General features: G+C 46.0%; 1 pseudogene; it reads right to left on the bottom strand.

Annotated features, from left to right (window-relative positions):
- The window catches only part of LOC147888992 (uncharacterized), a 341849-nt pseudogene that overhangs the window by 270134 nt on the left and 49521 nt on the right, over positions 1-22194 (bottom strand).

Raw genomic sequence — 22194 nt, 5'->3', positions numbered from 1 at the left:
CTTCTTTTGGAATGGAGAACTAAGTTTTCCTACCATGCATACAATTCAGATGTAGGATAGAGTTAATAAACATTTTTTCTTTGCTCTTAGTCCCCTGCATGGCAGAGAGGTTCTTTCGCAATTAATTGACTCTGACAATACTTTGGAATCAAATAGACATACCATCATGCAAATTGCAAATGGTTACTATGATTCCTTCTTTTTTTATCGAAGAGAAGACTTATACTAAGTATGAAAGTAGCTCCAAGAGTAAAGATCATGGGAGATGTACTTGATGCAAGGCATGAGAAAAAACACCCTAAAAGGGGCAAACCAAGCTCATGCAAGAGAGGTAGAAAAAATCCAAGGATGAGGCTGAAAATGCCAACTCAATCCTATAGAGGACTCTGAGAAAAATGGGGAGCCACTCCAATCCCTAAGGAAAGTAGTCCTCCAATTATAAGCTGCCCGATAAGAGATCCCCTTCCAAATGGTCCTTGCCTATCTACAGTCCCAGAAGCAATGCTGAATAGACTCTTCAGTAGAAACGTAATGAATACAAGAAGAGTCTTACCCAAACATGAACCTCCACTAGTTCACTACAGTTTCTCCATGGATAGAAATCCAAAAGAAAAGAGTGATTTTTCTATCTCAAGTGATTCTAGATTCTCTTCCAAAATAATTTCTGCAAGTTAGCAAAAATTTGAAATTTCTCCCAATGAGGTGTTTTGTGGGCTTCTAGCCTCTAAGGATGAGCTGAAACTTCCCAGCATTTCTGGCCATGTAGTGAAAAAAGGGGGGCCTCTTCTCCAGAATGAACATCAAAGACCAAGGCATCCCCATACAAACGTCATAGTCCTATGAGCTGAAGTGGGATATTTGACCTCATAAAGTACACCTGAAGCATTTGAGCAAAGCGTGGAAAGTATCTGGAAGTTTTGACTCTTTTTTTTTTGGCAAATTGCAGGTTTATATTATAATATAAAAATTTTGTGTATACGAAAAAGAGTTCCCCCCCCCACATACAAAAGCGGGAAGCGATTTTGAGAGTATACTTTAGCTAGAGATGGTTCCACTTTAAAGATCCACAACACAATCACTAACAAAGTACTACAGACATAAATCATCTTTAGTCTTTGGCACGTTTTGACTTTATTTGAACAAAGTTTTTCAAAAATTTATGGAGTACGAACTTCGGGTGACAATTCAAGGAAGGTTGAAACTGACTTCTAGACTCTGCAAAAAGCTTCATCTGTAATTTGTGATGTTGTCAAAATACCAAAATGAAAGAATCATGCAGGCACTTTGCTTTCAAAGAGTGCAATAGAGATCAAAATATTCAAGACTAAACCTTGCAAGTGCTACCGTCTCCAAGAGCTCGATTTATTTCTGGCAAATCAAGTAGCTTTTGTAATCTCTTCACAGCTACAAGTGCCTCCCCAGCATATTGCACTCCTACCATCATAAAAATAGAGCTGTTTAAGATTGAATATAAACTAATTTTTGGATTAAAATTTTATGAAACTTTGAGTTTTCTGAGAAATAAAGGAAGTTTAAGGATGATTTTTTTAAAATTATATGACTTCTATTAAGTACAACAGAAACTCCTCATGCAAGGCTCAAAGAAGGAATACATCATGCAAGGATGAGGAAATAAGCATCCTGATAGGGCTTAATCAAGATCTTGTTAAAAAGCTCAAAAACATCAAAGGTTGAGGCTGAAATTGCCACCTCAACCCTGCAGAGGACTTTGAGAAGAACAACGAGCCTCTCCATTCCTTGAGGAAGATATTTCTCCTGCTAGATGATGCCTAGGAAGGTTCCTGCATGCTCCCCAAAATGGCCACCAAGGTGTGTACATTATATGTCCAAATACTGACCAATGTGTGTGTAGGGTGGATTGTGGCATTAAGTGCGACTTGGAATTTGTGTCAGCGGCGGCGCCGATGGTTCCTAACTGCTTCCACAGGGGTGGCTCCCTGTGAATTTTGGTGGTAGCTGGTCTTTGTGTGTTTGGCCCAGCCTTGTATTTGGTCATGGTTCTCTCTGTTTGGTTGGCCCATACTTGGTTTGATTGTGGTCACCTTTGGTTGATCAACTGATTGTGTTGTGTACTTCGGGGTTTGTCCAAAGGGGTGTGTGTGTAGGTACACAAAGATTACCCAAGACCGACATGACACATGCTAGAAACAAACTTAATAAACAAATCCCTTCCAAAGGGTTTCCTTCTCAATGTCTCCCTGATGTGCCTCACACTGAACTTCGGATACTTGTGTTTCAGCAGTAGGTTGATATTCAATCCCTGCACAATACCATCAGCCTCATCGATCAAACTAGCAAATGCTTCCATAGGTTTCTCTTTAGTTACAATCCGAGCCATGAGACCCTGTTGTTCTGAAATGCGAAAAGGAGAAACGAGGAGGGCTGGCGAGCTTCCATCAAAATGCTGATACCAAGTGAATGATGGAACACAGCATCCATAAAGCTTGTCTTAATTCCAAATGTTAATCATCATGATTAGAGCAAGTAATATTTTCAGAGCAAGGAGCCAGGTGAAGGTGAGGGTGAAGAGGGAGGGGGATCATCATAAGGATGAGCATTCGTCCAGGGATAGGGAGGAGAGTGTGAGTGGAGATAGACGCTTGAGCTACAAGCTCATCTGGCTATATTGGGGTTTTTGGTGAGAGCTCTCTGTATTATCCGAAAGACGGACTTGGTCACCCTATTGTTTATTTCTATTCTCTTGCATAAGCATTGTTGGACATGATTCTTATGAGCATGAGCATTGCTGTTTCCTTGTGTTTGTTTCATTTCTTCTTTTTCCTTTGGTTTTGTTCCATATTGCATTTGCACTTGCACTTGCACCATCATCCGCACCATAGTCCACTTCATGACCATTTCATAGTTGCACCATCAATGGGCGTTCCACTATACCATATGATACAACGCCACCACTAGTAGCATCACATCAATACCAAAGTTGTAGGTAGCACACACTACCTCAACTAGTGGCCTTTGGTCTATAGTAACACCCCCATATGTGATCAAACCTCACCTCAGACCTTTTATGGTGATCACTGTGGTACACTGCACACTATTATCCTAGGGTCCTAGGGAGAGAGATCTTATGCCGAGTAGTTTTGACAACCTTGGGGGAGCAAATGGGAGAACAAGAAGATACTTGAGAAGAGAGGAGAGAAGGATTCTTGTAGAGAAAATATGATACAAGAAGCATTGCGTATACAAAGAAAATTTGGGAAGTCCTCAAGCCCATGCCAAAGTGGACCTACTGCAGCCAGCAGTTGCCAAAGCTAGCAATGTCATCGAATCTCTCATTAACATGGACCAACTGAATTCGTGGTGGCAATCAAATCCAAGACGGGGAAGAAGAAGTTCAAAGTGGAGAGTAGGTGAAGGAGGAAGGCACAAAGTTTGGGGACTCATCAAGTTCAAGATAAAATCCCTTCTTCTCTTCCAACTATGTCTTCATTGACATCCACTTCAACGGGATTAGTGACCGCTTTAGTACCTGACTCAACATGGCATTTTGGTTAAGCTGCTATTTCGTTTGTTATTCTTAACCCCAGGTTCTTGTCAAGTCTAGCTCCTACATCCATCGCACCTCTTAGTTCTCATTTTTCTTCTGCCATGTCCCTAGCACTGTCCATGAATGTTCCATCTTCTCTCTCATCTACACTACCCTTTCCACTTTCTTTGTCCTTTTCTACTACTTACCCATCATACACGACTTCCATTCCATCTTTTCCATTTTCAGCCACTCTTGCATCCTCATTGACATCCACATCCTCTGTGTTCTCACCATTTGTATTTGCATTAGTGGTGCCTTTAGCACCTCCAGTAGTACCTTCTATGTATTCTTCACCTATGGCTACATCATTAGCCCCAAGAGTCCTTGTTTCATCGATGGCCTCTCCATCATGGTACCCACACCAACTCTTGTTCCAATAGGAGGGCCCTCAACTATTGCAATTACTTTAGGACTGGGGTGGGTAGAGGTGTCACATCAGCCATGGCGGTTCCTAGTCCTGTGGAGAGAGGTAGACTTATGGCACTACTCAACAAAGTCCAAGCTGGGAAGAGCATCTTTGAAATGTATACTAGGTTGAGGATCTTGGCTGTTAAGATATTGGTCCCACCTAATGATGCTGTCATAAAGGGGTGGTTCTTGAAGGCATTACTTCCCTCCATTGCAATAAGACTTTCCGACAACCTTCTTTGAGCATGCCTCCTTGCTTGAGTTTTTTAGGGAAGCCGCTAATGATGAAACGGTCTCAAGTTTTGCACCACCACAACCGTCACCCACCAAGCTTCCGAGAGAGGAGAAATCATCAGAATGGCAGCATCTTGAGAAGGAGTTGGAAGAAATCAAAGAATGACCTAAAGAAAGAACAAGGGCAGAAGGGCCTTCCTCCTTTGAAACCTAGGTCTGAAGTGGTCTATGGTACACCAAGTACAAAGGATCTAATCATGGTCACTAGGTTGGAGGATACAAGAGCTAAGAGTGACCTCAAGAGTGCATGGTACAAGGAGACTTGATGTCCCAAGTGGGTTTGGTATACATGGTACAAGGAGGCTTCCTTGGAGCGATACAGAAGCTAAGGGTTTTCACAAGAGTGCATGGTACAAGGAGGCTTGGTGTCCAAACCCACTTGAAGGAGGTTTGGTATCCCATGGTACAAGGAGACTTGATGTCCTAAGTGGGTTTGGTATCCCATGGTACAAGGAGGTTTTGTGTCACCTTAGCTTTCATATCAGGTTCACGGTAAATGGACAAATCGGTTTGGTCTCAAGTGATACAGAGAGGCTTGGTGTCACCATGGATATAACAAGGAGCATGAGGCTCTTTACTCTTGGTCCCCCTCTATGGCTTGACATAAGCACTTGACCTGATCTCTCTCTACGTCCCTCCATCTCTCTCCACCCATCCTTGAATATTCCACCTCTTCCTATATCCCTCTACCTCTTTCTACATCCCTCTACCTCTTTCTACTCTATCCTTGAACACTCACCTCTCTCTACATCCCCCCATCTCTTTTCACTCCTTCACCCTACATCCCTCCACCTCTCTCCAGTCCAACCTGAACACCTCAACTCTCTCTACGACTCCTCATCTCTTTCTACCCCCTCCCTCTACATCCCTCCACTTCACATTTGATTGAGTCATGGTGTCTGCATGATTATACATGTTTTTAAAATATAAAAAAAGACTTCTCTTAAGTATGAAAGAAACACCAAGAGCAAGCTCGTGGTAAAAGAACATCATGCATACTGAACAAGAGAGAGAAATACCCCAGAAGGGCAAATAACAAGCTCAACAAGAGAGCTAGAGAAAATCCAAGATTGAGGATAGAATTGATGCTTTCCAAGTCCCCCGGAGCTGCTCTCTACCTGTGAACTGTAGCAGCCCCCCCCCCCTCGTGCTCCGCTTCTATCTGCCCTACCTATGTGGAGGCTGGGAACTCACAAGGTCTTCATGAGGGGGCACTTTGATCCCATGACCCCCCCTTCACGCCTTTCCTTCGCCATATCCCAGCTGTGGTAGCCGTATAACTGATCACTGTCAGTAGCAGCAAAGCTGCTACAGCTCGCTGTCACTTCCCTAGCTTGAGGCTTTGTGTACAACATGCACCAGCCCATGCCCTTAAGCAGTACATGGAATTTCTCTCGATCAAGAAGATGACCCTCAGCCCGTTGTGGGTCATACAGCTCCTCCTTTGGCACATTTCAATTCCAGTTTGCATCTTCATCGACCAAAGGAGACTCCAGGCAGCTCGTGCAGGCAGCTCATGTATTAAGGGCTGGCACTGTGCGACCAACCTTCAAGCTTTTCTTTCAAAATTCTAGCCAGCCCCCTCAAGAAGAAGAAGAGCTGAAGATAATCCTGCTCTCCAAGATTGAGAGCTTGCTTGTGGAAGAACTCCGGGGTTCTTTTACTATGTGGCTTGGACGCATTTTTTGGCGGTCTTCACTCTCGTGGGTGCCTTTTTTGCTTCTTTCTTCTTCTCCTTCTAGTTTCCTGCCTTTTGCAAGAGGTGGAGTTTTATTGCTCATTGCTAGTGATTGGGACTTTTGGTGGCGACCATTGGTCTGGCCAGAGGGGCTCTATGGCAGCACCCTTGACTCTCCCAGCTGTCAGATTTATTCTTTCACCACCAACGGATAAGCAACAGGTACAGTAGGCACTGAATCTCTTACAAGACAAGGTAGTCGTATTCAAGATAGTCAGCCTCACTCCCTCGAGGAGACAGATTGGGGATCGGATTTTGACGAACTTGGCACTAGATGGTTAAAGGTGCATGGTGGAGAGGGAGAGAGAGAGAGAGGGTAGGCTAGGAAAAGAGATAATGATACTTAAAGAGAGACATAATGAAATGGAAATGAAATAGCAAGAGCAATGAACAAAATGAAAGTACTCACATGTAGACCAAAGAGCTTGTGTCTTGATACTTGATTGATTTGACACTAGACAAGTACAGCTCTTATATAGAGCACACACACACACATATGAACACCAATGCATATGGGATAACTCCCAATGTGACACGTGGCATCCATAGGACACATAGACTAGAACTCACACTAGAACACACCAAATTGACTCATCTTACCTCCATTTCCTAACACCCCCACATGGAGGAAAGGTGAGTGACTACTGGAATGGAACCAAGAACAGAACATGACAATGACAGTCATCAAACTGTGTAATGACGGTCTAGAACTAGACATGGCTCCCATGCTAACTTAGATGCAAGTGAGTATGGCTCAGAGGCTAGTGAGCATGGTATATAGACTCAAAGGCTCAACTAACATGGCTCAGAGGCTCATCATGCATGGATGCATGACCAACTCAAAGGTCTAGGAGACTAACGCATCAACATCCTGGAACTCACATTACAGGCCTAATAAATAGACCTATCGAAGCCAATACATGGCTCCCATAGTACATCCCCCTCTTGGCTCTAGGGACTAATGAGGGACATGGAGCCACACATGACAAATATAAAATCAATACATCATTTTAGGAGGACTATCCAAGGTTGAGAACATTTATTGACACCTCAAACATTCATTTTAGAGGGACTACTCAAGGAAGAGAACCTTTATTGATCCCAATCATAGAAAATAAAAATATATTTCATTCATTTTATGCATAACAAGGGCAGAGAGCCCGTGAATGACCCGAAGTAGCTGCTGCACATAAGAGTGCACATCTCGATCCGAAGAAGTATGTCGGTGAAGAATATGGCGAGACTGCCCCGAATGATATGTCGATGTCGGCCATGGAAGCGCCTGCAAGGAGAAATCACATGATGACTCTCAAAATGTCACAATGTGAGTTACCAAGATCGGAGTAGAGCCTTGAATTTGAGCAATTATGCCCAAAGGAGGCAAGATGCCCAAATAAATGTACCAAATAGTAATAAAATTACATCATTTTGGGAACTCCCAAAAAATTTACACGTCAGAGGCTTCAATTATGCCAAAGGACTGCAAAAGTAAGAAAAACCCTAAATTATGAAAATTAGGGTTTCTGTCAAAAATTTGGGTTCAAAAATATTTAGGGGTTTTCAAAATTTGTTGCAGGAAAGTGTCTAGGAACACTAAGGATCCCTCTGATCATGAAGGTCCCAAAAAAACCAAGTATCCAACCTGAAATTTCAAAACTTGACTTTTAGGTTTAAAAACGCAGTTTTGATTGTTTTTCTCAGATTTCAGCATTGGATTTGCTATTTAGAGTGTTGTCCAACAGCAATAGAGGTAGGCAACTGTAGAGGTAAAGGCAGCAGCTGAAAAAGGACCTCAACAAAACCCTAAATCGTCCAAAACAGTGTGGCGGCTGGTAGAGAGGCCATGAACTTGTCTAGAGTGAAGTTTTCACGATGAAGAGCTCCAAGACCAGCAGCTTCACCAATGGCAGGAGCTCCAAGCTTGAATTTGTTGAAGAAGAGCAACTGATGGAGAGGCTAAGGGTGAAAAGAGAACAAGATGGGGTGAAAGGAGTGGAAGAAGCGGAGTGGAAGGAGCTAAACCAATGGAGGAGAGGATGGCTCCCATTTTGCGCGCTTCCCTCATCCTCTAGTTTGATCATGGAGAAGGGAAAGGTAGGAAATGAGGCTTTGATACCACATGAAGGTGCATGGTGGAGCAAGAGAAAGAAAGAAAGAAAGAAAGAAAGAAATTTTATTAAAGGTCCACGGAAGGCCATACATGGCCTATGGGACACAAAATCATCCGAAAGGAGAATAACAGAGAGAGAGAGAGAGAGAGAGAGAGAGAGAAAGAAAGAAAGAAAGAAATTTTATTAAAGGTCCACGGAAGGCCATACATGGCCTATGGGACACAAAATCATCCGAAAGGAAAATACATCATCAACGATGCGCCAATTAGGTGGCCTCATCGTAATACAGCTAAGATGCCAAAAATGGCTACAAAAATCCTAGATACAAAATGAAATGAAATAGAGTACCAAAAATGCCTAGATACAAAATGTAAAATATGAAATATGAGGAACATCGTCTTCCCTAAGGGGTCTGTGATCCAAAGAAATGATGGAAGTCATGGCCATCGACCATGCCTCTTGCCATGAGTGTGAAGATCAAGTGTCAAGTGGGCTGCTGGCGGTGCCAAGTCTCCATGGAGCAATCTCCTCCGAAAATCTGCCATCATCCTCCGTCATCTAGAAATAAAGCGACAGGTACGGCCTCTGTGTAAGATCATCCTGCGGTGCTGCCGGATCATGTCATATGTACATCCTCAGGGTGGAACCATCGATGCTCTCTGGCAAGATGGGCTATCTCTGTGCTCATGGTCCTGCGCCTGGTCCTGCTCCTCATGAATAACCAGGTCTCTGGCAGGGATGCGACGGTGCTCTCTGAGGAATCTCTCTCTGTATCTGGTGATCTCCCTGATGAACAACGCTAAGCCATACTGATCCTCATACTCCATAATCCGAGAGAGAGGTCCAAATCCGTGCCCAAATAAACAGTGAAATCTGCCACGGATCTCATAACATAAAGGGCATCTACAAACAAAGTGCTCCTCAGTCTCCACCTCCCCCATAGTGCAACAAGGGCATATCCTAGTCTCTCGCCTAAGTCTATGTCCGGTAGCTGTACGACGCATCCTGCCGGCCTCAACGTCTAATCTGTGGGAAGATACCCTGAGCTGGCCCAAGGCAATCCTGAGTGAGTGCGACATATGAATGCCGATATATCTTGGGGATATGATGAAGCCATCCTCTGAAATCCTGAGAAAATGGTCACGATATGTGGCCATCTTCGTAGGAAGCTCCGTGGGATGAACCCAAGTGCGAAACGTGTCTAGCTGCAACAAATCTGCCCTGATAACCTGACTGAGCTCATGTCGAGTGAGAGGGAGGTGAGGGGCATCTATGCTGTATCGAAATGGTGGCAGCCTATCCATATCCAAGCCCAACGAGGTCAGCCATGTGGAGAGTGTGTGGTACCAACAAAAAGTATGACCTCTCTCCGCTAACATCTGCGAGGATGTCAGTGCTAGCCACGGTAATCGTGCTCTGCCTGCTGCTGAGTCTCCAAGCGCCCTGATCCTATGCAAGTATGTGACTGACTGAAATGCTGCATCTAGCGCTAGGGGTGTAGCTCCGAACTCTGCGAGCATAATCTGATGCGGTACCGTGGGCTTCGCTCTGATCAATCTGGAGAACATGATGATCTGTAACCTCTCTACTCGTCTCCAATCTGCAACATTGAGATCTCCTGCCTAAAAGGGGCTAGCATACATGGCTGCAGGTCTCACCAGCGTATCGAAAAGTAAGGACTTCGTGTCGGGATGCTGAAAATGTGACTGTGCGCACTGCCTTTCGAGAAGAGCCAAGGCGGCATATCCTCTACTGATCCTATCTCGTGCTGCATGCGTCATGGTGAAGACTGGACCTCTAAATGTGGCACCCAAATATGTATACTCCCTGACTAGCTCCACCTCCTGCCCATCAAATGTGAAAGAGAACTCGCCTCCCCTATAAAGCTGGTATGACGTGTTGAAGACCATGACTTTGGTCTTCCCAAGGTTTACAGACAACCCTCTGTCCTGACAAAAGCTGTGGAGTGCATGGAGATGTGCCTGTAAACCCTGCTGGGAGGAAGAAATAAGAACCACGTCATCTGCATAGAGGAGAATCGGTATCGTGGATCCTGCCAGTAAAGAACCTGTACCACCCATCGTCTGTATGTACATCTCTAACTCATCGATATAGAGACCAAAGAGTGTCGGAGACAAAGGACACCTTTGCTTCACCCCTATTGTACTGCGTACTTCCCCCGACAGCCCCGCCCGTGTCCTGACTCTACCTGTGACTCTCTCATACAAGGCCATGATCGCCCATTGAATCTCCCCACTGAATCCCAAGTCACAAAGTCGCTGGAAGAGTCTGAAACGCGGCACAGTGTCAAATGCCTTTCTAAAGTCCACGAAGCAACAGTAGAGCCGCTGCTTACGTGACTTCGCCTCCTCAATCAAAGCCCTGAGTGTGAAGATATGATCTAGAGTCGAGTGCTCTGCACGAAATCCTGCCTGCTCTCTAGCTCTCATACCTGTCGCCTCGGCATGGTCATTTATATGTCCTTCTAGAATGGTCACATAAATCTTGGCCATGACATGGCCAATCATAATGGTCCTGTAGTTCGACGCCTCCAAAGGAGAGAGAGAGAGAGAGAGAGAGAGAGAGAGAGAGAGAGATAATGATACTCAAAGAGAGACATAATGAAATGGAAATGAAATAGCAAGAGCAATGAATAAAATGAAAGTACTCACATGTAGACTAAAGAGCTTGTGGCTTGATACTTGATTGATTTGACACTAGACAAGTACAACTCTTATATAGAGCACACATACACATATGAACACCAATGCACGTGGGATAACTCCCAATGTGACACGGGGCATCCATAGGGCAAACTAGACTAGAACTCAGACTAGAACTCACTAGAACACACCAAATGAACTCATCTTGACTCCATTTCCTAACAATGGTGACCACATCTAGGAGGTCACTATCTATGGACGTGGTGAGTCGAGTGCTCTGCACGAAATCCTGCCTGCTCTCTAGCTCTCATACCTGTCGCCTCGGCATGGTCATTTATATGTCCTTCTAGAATGGTCACATAAATCTTGGCCATGACATGGCCAATCATAATGGTCCTGTAGTTCGACGCCTCCAAAGGAGAGAGAGAGAGAAAGAAAGAAAGAAAGAAAGTGTATTATTGTCCACTAGAGGCCAAAATGGGCCCATGGGACATCAAGAACTCTGCATACAAGATAGCACAAAATCAACGTGCCCCAAAGAAGAGGCATCGTCGAATATCATCTAAGTGCTACGCAATATAATGCAAGAGAGAGAGAGAGAGAGAGAGAGAGATAATGATACTCAAAGAGAGACATAATGAAATGGAAATGAAATAGCAAGAGCAATGAACAAAATGAAAGTACTCACATGTAGACTAAAGAGCTTGTGGCTTGATACTTGATTGATTTGACACTAGACAAGTACAACTCTTATATAGAGCACACATACACATATGAACACCAATGCACGTGCGACTCCCAATGTGACACGGGGCATCCATAGGGCAAACTAGACTAGAACTCAGACTAGAACTCACTAGAACACACCAAATGAACTCATCTTGACTCCATTTCCTAACAATGGTGACCACATCTAGGAGGTCACTATCTATGGACGTGGTGTTTTCCTCCTCTAGCTTGGCTACCCGAATGCTGCTCTGGCTCTCGTGAAGAGAAGCTCTATCCTCTTGGGTCCTCATTTGATGTATCTTATCCCTTGGTATCATGGATTCATAGTGGAGGAAATGGACTCGACTCACCATGTTCCCCGCTTTCCAGTGACCCTCTGCTTCTTGAGGCTTTCGAGGGAATACAGGTCCATCCTTCCTTTCATCAAGCGGTCTTTTGGCATAGTTTTAGAGTACCCCTCAGAGTTAGAGGCGGCAGTAGTAGAAGTAGAAGTAGATTATTAGCGTCCTCGGGGGGCCAAAAAATGACCCATGGGACCCGTTTCGATACAATGTAAAAAGAGTCTCCTCAAGGAGAGGGGTCAAGAGTCTATGAGTTCCTGACGACAGGTAAAAAGACGAGTGACAAAAGATCCCAATGCTGCTGGAGAGGCAGTGAAGAGAATTGATGTCAACTGAGCGGAGTCCCCCAGTATCTGCTGGTAGTCCTCTCTGATATGTGCATATCGGGGGCACTGTAGAGCTACATGTGCCTCCGTCTCAACTGTCTGCATGTCACAAAGGGGACAGACTCTAGCATGTCTGGGCTAGTGTATCCAAGCTTCCTGCTCAATGGCAAATGTATGAGATCTGGTATGGTACCTGGCAATGTTTCTACGATATAGAAGGGGGATAGGTGTGCTAATATAAGACTGAGCATGAGTCTCTATGGACATGCATGTAGACCAACATGTGGGATTTATGTTGTCTTGGTAATATTCCAGCTTTACCCTCTTTTCACTTGTCAACCAGTGATTCCGCAAAGTGCTCAGTAAAGACAGTTGAAACTCTTGCATGTTGACCTTTTCAGGCGGCATGGTCAAATATGCTTCCACTTTCCATCTACTGAACCATTTTCTTATGTCGGTTGCCCATCCCATGCAGATGACCTTACTTTTGTAGTTCTTTTGAAGCTTTGTGCTGGCATTCCATGCTTTATGAGGCAGCCTATCAGGTTGCATTTGCTACACCTCTATTAGGTATTGCATAACTCTGATCAATGCATGAAATTCAATCGGTCTCCTTCCCATTTCCAATAGAAGTATTGAGTATGGAGTAGTGGGTTTGACACCAAGGTGTCTCCTTAAGAAAGCTTTTTGCATTTTCTCAATATCATTCCATGTAGAGGCTGAAATGCTTCCTCCCCATACTTCCACTCCATATAATACTGTCTGCACTACATATGCATCAAACAATACATTTCGAATTTTCCACTTCCTATTGTCGGTGTGCCTGCAATTATTCTCAAGTTGGTAGTACTTCCCCCAACTAGTGTCCATCCTTCTATGTATACATTGCCACCATCTGTGATCTGCCAGGATATCAACCCCTAAGTATTTGAAGGTGCCGACATACTCAATGATCTGTCCATCAAAGGTGATCTCAGGGGTATGTTCTGGCTGATTGGTACAGATTGCCATCATCTTTGTTTTTTCGACATTTACTTGCAGCCCGCCTTCCCTACAAAAAGTCTTAAGCACTTGTAAAAGTTTGTGCATAGATTCCGGATCGTATGCAAAAAGAACGACATCATCTGCGTATAACAACAATAGCACTATCCAAAGCCCCAATTGCAGTCCTTGCAACAGTAGTGACAGATGATGGGGTTCCTTAACTCAAGCTGGTGGTAGAGTGTAGAGATATATACAATGATATGGTGGTGTAGGAGAGACTAGGACTTAGTCTATTTTAGAGTTTTTGTGTGCTCTAGTACTTGGACTATGTATACCAAGTACTTGTACTTCGTTTGGTTACATTTCAGTTGGAGTTCATTTGTCTTCACTTCTTGTTCTCTTGTGTTCACAACTTTCCTCCATTCTTGTTCCTATATGTGGTATCAGAGCTAGTCCTTCCAGCCCTATCATGTGCTTCCCCGTTCTCCCATGTGCTTCTATTGCACTTCTATCGCGTAGAAGAAGCTAGTTCTTGCTGGTCAAATTCTCTTTTGGCTGTTCTGAGCTCCCACAAGAAAACTCCCACAAGCTTTGCGTGATCTCGAGCTTCAATTTTGATGCAAGATTTTGCACCAGGAAGCACTTAGAATATTATTTCGAGCAACAGATTAGAAGATACTAACAATATCATTTATGTTTTGCTGATTTTTACTGATTTCTGTACAGTTTGCCTCTCCACCTTGCCTCTTCACCTCACCATTTGACTTGCCCGCTTGCCCGTTGCCTCTCTAGATTGCCAATTGCATCTCCAACGTCGGATTTGACTTGGTGGTTTGACTTTTGCTCCTACTCCAGCTCAAGATCCTTGCTTCAGCTCATTTTCAGCCTCTCCTAGTTGGTTCTTGAGAAAGCATTGCGTAGGTGTCTTGTAGATTGCATTGCACAGGTGTCAATGTATTTGGGAAAGTTTTTGGCTACACATTGAGTGCAAGTCATTGCGCAGATGTTGTGCATTTTTAAAGCCAAGTGTTGGCTGTAAGTTCATGCACTTTTGGATGCCTATTGAGCAAGAGTTTGCTATTGCATTGTGAGCAATTGTTTGGCTGAGATACAGGCTGATTTTTGGGGCAAAAGCACATTACATTAGAGCCAGTGTTTGGCTGTGGTTGAGGATAATTTTTTAGGGCAGAAATATATTGCTTGATTGCATTTTGTATCCCAGAAGGGATTGAGGCTTGAGTAGAATTTTGGGACAGATTTATTGCTATTTAAGAGCAGCCACTGTCAGTGAATGCCATTGCAATGATTGCATAGTAGTCAGTGGTCTTTCAATTGTCCATTTGGTGTCTTTTCCTTTGAAGGTACACTTGCATTTATTCTGATTGCAATCATGTCTCTCAATGAGAATTTTGGTACCATTAGTGAGGCAGATAAGCTGCATGGACTCAATTATGCTTTGTGGTCGTTTACACTCAAGAATATCTTGGTTGGAAAGGGCTTATCAGACATCGTGAATGGTGATGAGGCTAGACCTGCTGGATCTAGCACGAGTACATCATCCTATCTGAGGGGGAGGTCCGCTCACTTCCGGAGGTGTTACCGGAGGCCTAAGGCCACTGATGTGAGGAGCGTGGAGTGGGTGATACGTAGACCTATGACACAACTCTACCTCAGCTGTACTACACTGCGTGATGCGTGAACCTATGACACAATACTAGTCGAAGATGCTACAGAGTGTTGAGTACTAGAACATGAAGAACAAACCTAGAAAGGAGATAAGAAGGAACAATGCTAATAATAGATACAGAGAAAGGGGTAGACAAGAGCACAACGCAAGCAAGTGTGTATCATAGAATGAAGGGATCCTCATACAGTAATCTCTTTGAACAGAGATCAAAGATCACTCATCCACAACAATGCAACAGTAGCAATACACCATAACAATGCAACAGGCGAGCTCATAGTTCTAGCCTCTCTCCTTCTCACTCTCAATCCCTGTACAATGCTGAATGAATCCCCATCCCCTCATCTCCCCTCTTCACCCTCGCCTTCTGGATGGGAAATCCCCTCCCTCTCTCCTATTGGCTGTCCCCTCATCCTTAGCCATCCTACCGCCGAGTCTCGTCATGTCTCATGCAACGGCCAGCTTGCGCCGAGTCGGTGCATTATAACTACTCCATGTGCACCGCCTGCAGCCACCCTGTATCTGACAAGGCACCACCAGATGAACATCAATGCCACCAATGAACCAGGTCTGCAGAGGTTGGTAGAGCGTGACTGCATGACATGAAGACCCTTGACGCATGACCATGTGCTTGGGTGATATGTCCTCCTGATGACTATGTCCCCATGTGACTATGCCATCTTGGTGGTGACCATGTCCTCTCCATGACTTGTGTCATCTTGCGACCATGTCATCGCCATGACTTGTGTCATCCTTGTGATCATGTCATCCCCTGACTTGTGTCATCCTTGTGACCATGTCATCCCCTCACTAAGTGACTGGACATAACTGGTCCTGCATGATCTCAGTATAACACATCCACTTTTGGTACTACCACTTAGTCTTCTACTACCGCTCCCATGTAGGATAAGAGAGATTTGATCGTAGGGATGCCCAAGCTTTGTCTTTGATTGCATTGTCTGTGAAGACACACATTAAGTCCACTATCAAGTCTTGCAAGACTTCAAAGGCAGCTTGAGATAGATTGAAAAGTATGTAGAATGTGAAAATGAAGCAAGAAGCACTACTTTGAATAATAAGCTCAATGACCTGTCTATGCAGGAAGGTCAGACTATTTCAGCACATATTGCCAAGATTACTAACATTTGGGATGAGCTCGCAGCTATTGATGAGGATATAGAAGATAAGAGATTGGTCTCTATCACCCTCAATAGTCTGGCTTCCTCTTATGATATGTTTGTTACTTCCTTGATCATTATGCTTAGGACTGCTCCACTCAGTTTTGAGGAGTTAGTTGGCTTGCTTTTATAGGAAGAAATGAGAGCTTCCAATTCAACCCGTTCTTGCGAAACAAATGCAGGGAATGCAGATAAAGGTGCAAAGGTGAAGAAAGGCAGATGCAAAAAGCCTGGTCATTACATTGCAGAGTGCCAAACAAGGATTGCTAAATGAGCAAAAGAGGCAATGCACAATCAGTAATTATGTTGCACCAGCTGAAAATGCCAATGCTTCACCATCTCATGCAAATTTTGTACAAGAGGGAAAAGATTATGTATTTACTACATTTCAGGACAGCTTTGGTGCAAGGGGGGATTTAGTTGCACATGATGCTTCTCATGCTTCATCTGATGATTCTTCATTTGCTGCCGTAGATACTTGGCATATAGATAGTGGTGCACTGAAGCACATGACTCGTAGGAAAGAGTGGTTTGAAGAAATCAAACCTGTTCATGGCAGACAGGTTACTTGTGCCAATGGTGCCACTCAGGACATCATAGAGTGGGAGATATTCCCATCCTTGTGGATTCGGGAAAGAAAAAGTATATCCATGATGTCTAGTATGTTCCTGACTTGAGGAAAATCTTGTTTCCGTTCCATCCATGGCTCATGATCAACATATGCTTGTGGAATTCCAAGATAATCAATGCAGGATCAAGGATCCAAAGAAAAGGTATGAGATTGTGGCTACACGTTCTTATAGGCCAGCATGGGTCTTTACAAGTTGCTCAGCCCTATAATCAACATGCTATGGCTGTCTCTTCTTCTACTCCAGGTGATTTATGGCATGTCATGTTTGGTCATGCACATACATCACAGAGCTTTGGCTTATTTGCATAATTATAATATGGTTGAAGGATTGCCAAAATTACAGCACCCCGTTCAAGAGGTGTGTGGAGCTTGTGCTCTTAGAAAGTTGCATCGCCTACCATTCCAAAAGGATGGTCCAGGTTCAGTAAGAGCACAAAGGTTCTTCCAGATTGTGCATAGCGATGTTTGTAGACCAATGAATGTCACAACCCATAGAGGGTATTGGTATTTTGTCACATTCATTGATGATTATTCTAGGTTCACTTGGCTCTTTCGCATGCAAAGCAAATCTGAAGTGTTCAATTGGTTTAAGAAGTTCAAAGCATTGGCTGCCAATTCTAGAATTGAAACACTTAATTCTTTTTTTTTTTCCAAAAATATTACTTCATTAAGTATGAACGAAAACCGCAAGAGCAAGCTCAAGTGTGGAAGTACATCATGACATGCATGAAAGAATAAACCGGCTTAGAAAGAGCTAACAAAAATACATGGTGGAGGCTAAAAGTGCCACCTCAACCCTGAAGGAGTATCAGAGAAGAAAGGAGATCCCCTCCAAACTTTGAAAAAAATATCCCTTCTAGTGGTGGCTACTCTCGAAGATCCCTGCATGCTCGCCCATATGGCCATCAAAGTGTGTATAGTATCAGTCCATATATTGGCCATAGTCTCGGAAGGGTGAACCTAGGAACTCTCCATCGCCTCTGTACATTTAACCCTCCAAATATGCTAAGCTGAAATTCTAGCCAAAATCTCCCAAGATGTGTCTACAGAGGCATGGGCCGCTCTAAAAGGAGTGAAAGGAATATCCTAGAGGAAACATGACTGCACAAGATGTCGTCGTACAAAGAAGGCCGAGTCTGATTCATGTCCTTTGAAAAACAACCGATGACCAATAAGAGACAACCATGCAACTGATCCCCAGGTCATAAAGAAGGGTGCTCTATGAAATATGCAAAGTATCCTAGCAACACCCTTCCAGATCATCCTTGCTTGTCTGCACTCCCAGAAGCAATGCTGAACTGACTCAACTGCTGTGTGGCATCAAGGACATGTAGGGTCGGCCTTGAACCTGGATCTCCACAAGTTCACTGCAATCCCTCCATGAATAGAAAGCCAAAATAAAAAAGTGATTTTTCTATTCCCGAGAGATTTCCAGAGCCTCCTCCAAAAGTTTTTCTGCACATTTGCAAAAATATGGGAACTATCCTAATGATGAGCTCCTGGAGGGCCTCCAACCTCTACTGCTGAGCTAGAATCTCTTGGCATTTATAGACTGTGTAACAAAAGAAGGAGATGCTCTTCTCTCGATGCCCTTCATCAATCCACTCCCACTCCCCAGGGTCCCACTGCAAGGACGTAATGGGAGAACCACCATACAACCAGAGTCTCCAAGAGCCAAGTACCCCACTCCAAATACCCTCCAAATGGGGGAACCACCATACAACCAGAGTCCCTCACTCCAAATACCTTGCAATCCTGACCGGCTGAAATGCAACCCTCAAAAGAATATTCTTTGAAGATCTGTGAAGTTTGCCTCCCAACTGAACCTCAAAGAGAAGGGCATCCTTTCGTGCATCCCGCATGGCTATAACCTGCAGAGGAATACCCGTCCTCGTGAAAGCACCCAACCAAGTGGACTCTATGATCGGCATGTCATCTGTATCCATCCACTCCCTTGGTATGGATGCATCTATCTGCTGAATCTTGGCTGCACTCCCTCTGAGGTGGTTGACTGAGAAAATTATATGATCCTATGGAAGATTCCTGAATGCTTTCCAGGCCCCCACCGTGGAGGCAGGTCCCCTCTCCCATTTAGACCACTGCATCTAGTGTGCCGCTCCTAGTGATCTGCTATGCTCATCCAAAATACAATCATTCCACATGATAGGCTGCCTGTCTCTCTCTCCGCGAGAGAAGGATGGAACTCTCCAAAGAGTGCCTTTTAAGCTGTCCCAAGCTTTCAAAATGGCAGCCACAAAAACTTGAAAGGCGAGTAGCGAGCTGCTGCTCCTCCCCGTTCCCCTGCTGCTCCCCCTCCCTCAGCCCGTCTCTCTCCCCCCTCAGTCTGTCCCTAGCCCCTCCCTGCTTCTTCCCCCCCCTCCCCCCCTGCTGCTCCGCCCCCTCCCCCTGCCTGTCCCTCGCTCCCTCCCTCTGTTCCCCTTCCGCCCCCTCCCCCTTGCTGTCCCGCCCCCTCTCCCTGCCTCCGTCCCCTCCCCCCTGCTGCTCCGCTCCCTCTCCCTGCCTCCGCCCCTCCCCCCTGCTGCTCCCCTCTGCCCTCTGCTGTCCCGCCCCCTCTCCCTGCTGCTCCGTCCCCTCCCCCCTGCTGCTCCGCCCCCTCTCCCTGCCTCCGCCCCCTCCCCCCTGCTGCTCCCCCTCTTCCCCTGCCTCCGCCCCTTCCCCCCTGCTGCTCCGCTCCCTCTCCCTGCTGTCCCGCCCCCTCCCCTGCTGTCCCGCCCCCTCCCTGCTTGCTCTCCCGCCCCCTCTCTTCCTCTCACTCCTCCCTTTCTTCTCCTCTCCCTTCCCCTCCCTCCTTGCCCCTCTCCCCTCTCAGCCTTAGCCCCTATCCTCCTTCCCTCCCCTTCCCCCCTGCTTCCTCCTAGCCTCCTTTCCCCTCCCTTGCCCCTCGCAGTTTTTTTTTTGGAACGGAAGGAGCCTTTTTTCCTGTTCGAGTCGGCCTCCTCACCTTGATTGGCGATGGATTCCCCGTCAGCCAATCCTACTTCATCTCCACCGGCCGCGAAAACTATCACTTTCTCTAAAGACGAGTTGCAGCAGCTCAGGAAGGATGTAGAGATTGAGTGCTCTACCACTTTGTTAGCACGCATCTTCGGGTCTCACCCTTCCAGATCCCAAGCCAGAGACTGGATGCTTGCGGCTCTCCCCCCAGACCTCGCTCCTCGATTGGTAGATGTTCGCCTTCTGGGACGAGGTTTCTTCCAGGTTGTTTTTGACACTCCAGAGGCTGCGAGCACTGTGCTCAAGGCCGAGCTTTTACACCTGGGACACAGGAAGATCTTCTTTGAAGCCTTTCACCTTGGTTTCGACCCAGTTGAGGCAGATAAGAAATTCTTCTCGCTCTTCATCAGGTTCCCCGGGCTTCCCCAGGTTTACTATCGACTTCTTTCTGTTATTGGGGAGCATTTTGGCGTAGTTGCTGAGATCCCACCCCTCCCTGGGTTGCCATTGACTGCAGCAGAGGCAACCAAGGCTGATGGGGTTCCTAGAGTTAGGGTCCTTTGCAAGGATCCTAACCTCGAGATGGACCACGTCATGATACAGCGCCCGGATGGTTCCTTTTTTTGCCAGAGAGTGGAGATTTCAGGCAGGCAGGACCAGTGCAGGATTTGCAGGACCTCGGGACACTTTGCCAGGGATTGTCCCAGAAAGAAGAAAAGGCCTAAGAAGACCTCTGGTACAGCTACCGCCTCAGGGCATCGACAGGGGGGACAGGGGGGGAGATTAGACCCGGCACTTGCCCCTCGACCTCGACAGAGGGGTGGTACAGGTCCAGCTCCTGCTCCTCATTCTTCACGTGGCGGTCCTGCTCAGTCAGGTGGTGGTACAGGTCCAGTACCTATTCCTCGGCCTCATCAGGGGGGTGGTACAGGTCCTGCTCCTCGACCCCCACCTCCCTCAGGCACACGCGATGCTTTACAGTGGGTTCCAGTACGTGTGCAGGTCCCTCCTTCAGTTCACGAGGGTACCTTAGTAGACTCTGCTTCACCTCGAGCTGTCCTTCCTGTCTCACCTTGCACAGTCCGAGACGCTGAAGCTTCGACCTCCTCCCCAGTTGCAGCTTCTTCCTTAGATCCAGCACTGCCAGATGTTCCTCTTGAGGACGGAGAGATTTCCGCGGCTGGGCAGACACCGGGTAGAGAGCCTTCCTCACTCCCTCCCTTGGACAGGGGGAAGGGGATATACACTGTTGATCCTCTTCCCTCACAAGGGATCCTTCGTACTCCGGTGTCTGGATTGCTCCACAGGAACTCGTTTTCATCCTTGGCAGAGAGTTCAGATTTCCCAGAGGAGGAGTTTGTGCCCGCTACTTTTGGGGAGCCAGTGGTTGGATTTCCTATTGACAGGGCTTCTTCTTCAGGTGCCAGGATTCTTTCCCCTATTGACTTTCCTCCACTGGGTTCCTTCCCTCCATCCAGGAGGTCTTCCCCTGTTGAGGGGTTTGTTTCCGCCACTAGGTCGGGTAAGGTGTTCCACTCTACATCCTCCCGTCGATGAGGATTATCAGTTGGAACATACAGGGCCTAGGTGGCGTCCCACATCGCCACCGCAGACAGCTGATCCGGGATCAGTTTCATCCAGGTGTTACTGGGGGTCCCATTGATATATTATTTATTCAAGAGCACAAGCTGGATTATAGAGATTGTGCCAAGTCAGGCAAGTTGCTTTCAGGACATACTTTTTGGTCGCCTGCATTGGGCACTAGGGGAGGCACTTCTATTTCAGTTTCGCAGTCGGTTCTCCCCTTAGTTGTTGGGCACGGAGTCATTATCCCCTCTAGAGCTCAGTGGATTATTCTCTTGATTGGAGGGCGTAAGGTTGGCTTCCTCAACCTATATGCCTCCAACATTAGAGGGGAACGTGTCCTTATGTGGAAGACTTTGCTCTCCTGGGCCCCCATTGTGGATTCTTGGGTGATTGGAGGTGACTTTAACATGGTCGAGTTACCTTCAGACAAAAAAGGGGGTAGAGAAGGCGGACTTCACTCTTTGGAGAGAGCAGCTTGGGATGCCTTCCTTTTCCATTTCTGTGGCAGAGATACTTGGTGTGATGATGCCTTTCTTATTCAGCCACAGTCCCTCCTGTTCTCTTGGTCGAACAGGAGGCAACAGATGCCTATTCATGCACGCATTGACAGATTTTATGTGGATGACTGGGCACTTGACAGAGGGGGATCGGTATGCATTGCTGCGGGGGTTTCCACCTCAGACCATTTCCCTGTTGTTCTGGCTATCTCAGAGCCTCACTTGAGAGGCCGATCTGCCAGCATCAGGATCCCAGATGCCTTTTACACAGAGGAGGACCTTACAGAGGCAGCCCTACGGGTATGGTTTGCTCATGTTCAGGGAGGGCAGCCACATCCTTCACATTTAGCCGCTGCCCTCTCTGGTATTAGCGACTTTTACTGCTCAGTTGCTTCTACCAGGAGACGAGATATTCTCAGACGTGAGATTGGTGTTCGCCAGCAGTTAGCAGCTTTGCAGAGGGAAGAGCAGAAACGGCCTTCAGATGCTTGGATTCAGGA

Source organism: Dipteris shenzhenensis, chromosome 21 (genome assembly GCF_047967505.1).
Source record: "Dipteris shenzhenensis isolate YYH24624 ecotype China chromosome 21, Dip_SZ_1.0, whole genome shotgun sequence".
NCBI lineage: Eukaryota > Viridiplantae > Streptophyta > Polypodiopsida > Gleicheniales > Dipteridaceae > Dipteris > Dipteris shenzhenensis.
This window is presented reverse-complemented; position numbering and strand designations above follow the sequence as displayed.